This window comes from Lipotes vexillifer, unplaced genomic scaffold (genome assembly GCF_000442215.2).
Source record: "Lipotes vexillifer unplaced genomic scaffold, Lipotes_vexillifer_v1.1 scaffold102, whole genome shotgun sequence".
Lineage (NCBI taxonomy): Eukaryota > Metazoa > Chordata > Mammalia > Artiodactyla > Lipotidae > Lipotes > Lipotes vexillifer.
Genome location: NW_006786541.1, coordinates 3,101,522 through 3,106,339, shown reverse-complemented (window position 1 = coordinate 3,106,339; position 4,818 = coordinate 3,101,522). Strand labels below are relative to the sequence as shown.

The 4,818-nt window shown below is 48.4% G+C and overlaps 1 pseudogene; it reads left to right on the top strand.

Annotated features, from left to right (window-relative positions):
• Positions 1–1,807: 1,807 nt before the first annotated feature.
• Positions 1,808–2,467, top strand: LOC103090676 (adenylate kinase 2, mitochondrial pseudogene; annotated as a pseudogene).
• The last annotated feature ends 2,351 nt before the right edge of the window (positions 2,468–4,818 follow it).

Sequence of the window (4,818 nt, the reverse complement as noted above, 5' to 3'; positions counted from 1 at the left end):
GGGGGGGGGGGGGAATGGAACAGGTGGGCTTAATTGGCTCTGAACAAAGCCCTTGAAATCCCCAGAGAGCTATGCAACCAGATGTCGCCCTCTGGCACTAAGTGTTAAAGAGTCTTTGTAAGGAGCCCAGCGGAAGGTGGACGGCAGATTTGTTTGAATGAAACTAGGCTTCCACCTTCACTTTAAGACATTTTAGGGTACCCCTCCCCAGAAAAAAGACAAGAAGATACTTACAGTAAACGTTTACAATTCCCGTTCTAAGTGTACCACATAAGGGGTGAAATGAAGTTAAAGGGCATCTTGCCAAAACAGCAATATCCATCACAATTGCACCCCACCCCTCCAGCCACCAACACGTTCTCTCTCACACTCCCTGATCTTTAAGGCTAGTTCACGTTTCTTTATGGTATCGTGGAAAGACCACTTGGCCAGGAGACAGAAGTCCAAGCCTTGAGTTCTGTTTTCATCGTATGCAACGTGTATGATCCTGGGCACATCACTTATTTACAATGAACCTTTGCTTCCTTCACCACCAAGTGGTTCTACTTTATGTCACATCTGCCTCAGGATTACCAGAAGGACCAAATGTATTCATCTGCCTGACATTTGCCAGACACCTGCTTTATATCGGAAGGTACAAAGGAATATGAAGGAATACATATTTGAACTAGACTCAGTTCCGACCTTGGGAAACTCACTGGACAGCCAGTGTACAGGACTGCGCTCTGTAAACAGAAGAGCACTTTGCAAAGGGAAATCATTTCTGTTTCCTGTTATACAACCTGTTACTGTCCTCTAGATATATCCCAGATTTTGCCAAGCCCTTGTTCTCCTAGATAGTTTTAGTCTATTTCCTCTTGGTCCCAGCTTACTTACTTCTAAAGTTGTGGTTTCTGAATGAGCTTCCCTTGCAAGTAGAGGAGTTCCCAGTTTTTCTTCCAGGTTAATTTTTACTGAACATGACCTCTAGAAGGGGTAGCACCTCTCCTGTGAGACTCTACTCTTGGGTCCAGGATAGATTCTCAAACCAAGATGAGCCAATATGCAGACGTAGCGTCTGTCCAGGAATTCAGAATTGGCACACTGAAAGAGGGACAGAAAGAAGCAGCCACGTGCAGGGGTGGCATGTGAATAACGAACTCCAAAAACGAAAGCCATCCGTTCAACAAGTGTGTCCCCAGAGCTGTACCAGTGACTGTCTGGGAGACCTCCCTGCACTGTCTGTTTTATTTACTTTAGTAGGAGTGGGGTTTTGCTCCTTATGAACAAATGATCTGTCTGACATCCTGTCCCAGATAAGCATGGCCCTAGGACACCAGCCCTAGGCTGGCCTTCAACAGATGTCTGGGTTCAGCCTAGCAACAAACCATATGTCTGTGTGCTGCAGCACATGAGGCTGTAGCCATGTTTTTAAATGGAAAACACGAAATAGAATAAGCTATTGAAGAGCTAACCCACTATGAACAGAGTTATCGAGTGGAAAGAAGCAGCTGAAGAAGTGTCAACAACATTATCATCTGTGAAAAACATTTAACCCCAGCCAACATTTAAAAAAGATACAGAAGGGCCATCAGACTGGCCTCTTCGGCCTCAGTTTACCTCATTACCTGTCACTCTGCCAGTATCACCAAAGTTGAGCGCTGAACTTTGGCAGGAGCTTTGAGGTTCCAATGGGCCCGTGCTGGGCACTGAGGATACAGGAGAAAATCTGTTCTCACAAGAACTCTCTGTAAAGTGGAAGAAACCTACGTTTAATGAATAATCACAACGCTGTGACAAACGCAGCTTTAAAAACGCGTTCAAGTGTCCTGAAGGCATCCGGGCCGTGCTTCTGGGGCCGCCCGGAGCCGGCAAGGGTACCCAGGCACCCAAGTTGACTGAAAACTTCTGTGTCTGCCATTTGGCTACTGGGGACATGCTGAGGGCCATGGTGGCTTCTGGCTCAAAGCTGGGAAAAAAGCTGAAGGTAACTATGGATGCCGGGAAACTGGTGAGCGATGGAATATGGTCGTGGAGCGCACTGAGAAGAATCTGGAGACGCCTCCATGCAAAAGTGGATTACCTTCTAGATGGCTTCCCTCGGCCTGTGAGGCAGGCAGAAATGCTTGATGACCTCATGGAGAAGAGGAAAGAGAAGCTTGATTCTGTGACTGAATTCAGCATCCCAGACTCTCTGCTGATGTGGAGAATCACAGGAAGACTGATTCACCCCGAGAGTGGCTGTTCCTACCACGAGGAGCTCAACCCCCCCAAAGGAGCCCATGAAAGATGATATCACTGGGGAACCCTTGGTCCGCCGATCAGATGATAATGAGAAGGCCTTGAAAATCCGGCTGGAGACCTATCACACTCAGACTGCCCCGAGTACTACAGTAAACGGGGGATCCACTCTGCCATCGACGCATCCCAGACCCCTGACGGTGTGTTTGCAAGCATCCTAGCAGCCTTCTCCAAAGTCACATCCTAGTAACAGAAGGCCAGGCGAGACCGTACCACTGCTCATCACCCTGCGGCGTGATCCCTGCTCTTAGGTGCTGGGCAGAGGGGAGGGGTGGTCAGGGTAAGGATGGAGAGGGAGGGTTGGTGAGGGCTCAAGAGGAGAATGGGAAGAGCAGCAGTGTCGTAGTGAAGCGATTTCTTTGCCATGGAGTAGGAGTCCTAAAAAGTATAAGCAAAGGGAAAAATTGATTTTTTAAAACACTGATTGGAGGGTATAAATAGAAACAGGGAGATGCAGTATTATTTCTAAGGAATCACGTTGTCATTTACTCCAGACTGGTGACGATATTTTTTAAAGCCAGTGCCCTAAGACCTCAGCTTTTATCAGGACCTCATGTCAGCCCAGGAATGCAGGAAATCACACCGTTGTCCTGTCTGACTTGTAGCTTGGAACAGGGCAGGTGTGACTACTAACACTGGTGACGATATTTTTTAAAGCCAGTGCCCTAAGACCTCAGCTTTTATCAGGACCTCATGTCAGCCCAGGAATGCAGGAAATCACACCGTTGTCCTGTCTGACTTGTAGCTTGGAACAGGGCAGGTGTTGACTACTAACCCTGGTTCCCCATACCATGAGATCAAAAAGTCATCTCCCCATTTGAAAGAGATATACAGTGTGTTCATGGGGTTAGGGGCTCAGCACATCAGGTTTACTGGAGTCATGGGGCAGGTGGGGCAGGTGGGGCAGGCCGGTCTCACTCCCTTCCCAACTTACCACTGATGTACCAGCCCACCGGCTCTCGTGGGTAAGCTCTCGACAGCCACCCAGCATATGCCACGGTCCTACACTCTTGCCTTCCTCCAACCATGTTGTGTGAAAGGACCCTTTTTAATAAATGAGCAAGTGTCCTAAGCGATCTTATCCAAAGATTGTCCTTTCCATCCTCAAATCCTGTGACTGGGATCACTCAACAGCACTGTGATGTATTATTTTCAGTGAGGTACCTTTCTTAACTGTCCAAATGCTGCCTTGTTTAGCCCCTAAATCAATAAAGTGTGTTAAATGTTTGTAAAAACTAAAAATAAAAACATGTTCAAGACAGAGAGCTAACACAGAGACAGGAGTGACCAACAACATCAGGGAGGAGGACAGGAAAGGCTTTCTAGAAAAAGCTGGCTTTTGAAAACTGAATAGGAGTTTGTCAGGCAAATAGGGTGAAGTTAGAGGGGGAGAAAGAAGAACATTTGAGGAAGAGAGAATAGCATGTCCCAGGACCACAATCCTTCAGCCTCTGCCCCTGACCCTCAGAAACACCCACCACCCAAGCTACTCTGTCCGCAATGCTCTGCTTGCTAAGATGGGTGCCCTGGACAGCACCAGAACCGGCCACAGCTTCCACTGCTGCAGACTCAGCGTTTCACATCCTTGGCAAGGCTTGCAGTGGCCAGCGCCCCCCGTTCCCACACGCCTCTCTCCAGGTCTTTCCTGTGGTCTCCATTTATTCCTCCTCTCCCGGTCCTTTGGTTGAGATTCCAGCGTGTTCTGCTTCCAGATTCACCAGAGCTAGGACCCTGGGGATGCAGTGAATGCTTCTTGCATGGGGGTGGGGCCCGGAGGTAAACTAGGCCCTGGAAGAGAAGACTTCCATGAGTGGCAGAGAGCGAAACCTTCAAGGTGGGGGCGGGGGTGAGCAAGTGGTGTATTCCTCATAGAGCAGGATGAGGGGGAACCTAAGAGAGAGAGATTTACATTGGAAAAGACACCAGTTCAAACAGAAATGTCCTGGGCAACCCGTTACACGAAGGCACTGAGGGCACGGTGGATCCAAACAGTCCTGAGAGTGAGACCTTGTGCCACCATGGGTCAGAGCTGAGCAACATTCGAAAGCTCCAATTGGTCCTAAGTGAACCAATGTGCAGAACTAACGAGGTCATCAATTTTTCTTCCAGTTAATGAACTTGTCAGGAGGGGTGTGATGCGGGAAGATGATGAGATGAGCAACCAAACCTGATTAAATAGTTTCATCTTCGTCAAAGAATCAGACACAGAGCTGAAGCCCCATTATTCACTAGAAGGGGATGATTACACAGAGGGGGCTGCCGTCAGACCCACCCCTCCCCTCACCCAAGGGGCTCCATTCCCTTGGGTACAGGGAGTGTGTCAGACCTGGGAATGGGCACTCATTTAATTCAACAACTATTTATGGGCAGCTTGCTCCATGTCAGGCGTGGACCAAGAACAAAGGATGGAGACGAATAAGATCTTGTCCTTGCCTTTAAGTAGTTCATGGTCGATCTAGCATGGAACAGCAACTAACTGAAATATGCTATGAAAGATGCTCCCCCAGCACTTCACACCAAGTGCTATGGAGATAAGAG